Genomic DNA, 408 nt, shown 5'->3' with positions numbered 1-408 from the left:
AACAACAACAGTGGCCATTCAAGGCACAACAATTGGTCTCTACTTGCCAGGTGAAGAAAGAGAGTCAGGAATAAGCTAAAACCAAATCTCTTGCCATCAAATCCATTCCTACTCATTGTTGTTGTTGCTAAGTGCCATGGAGTCAGTTACAACTCATTGGGACTCTCTATCTATCTATCTATCTATCTATCTATCTATCTATCTATCTATTTAGTTTCCAAGGAGCAGCTGGTGGGTTTGAACTGCCAATCTTATGATTAGTAGTACAGTGCTTATCCTACAGTGCCACACCAGGACTCTTACACATCTGAAGCTGTAGATCTTTAGGGAGCAGGTAGTCTCATCTTTCTTCCACAGCGTGTCTGGTGGGTTTGAACTGAGTACCTTGCGGTTTGCAGTCCAGCTAAC

This window comes from Chrysochloris asiatica, unplaced genomic scaffold (assembly GCF_000296735.1).
Source record: "Chrysochloris asiatica unplaced genomic scaffold, ChrAsi1.0 scaffold00001, whole genome shotgun sequence".
NCBI classification, from domain to species: Eukaryota; Metazoa; Chordata; class Mammalia; order Afrosoricida; family Chrysochloridae; genus Chrysochloris; species Chrysochloris asiatica.
Note: the sequence above shows the minus strand (reverse complement) of the source record.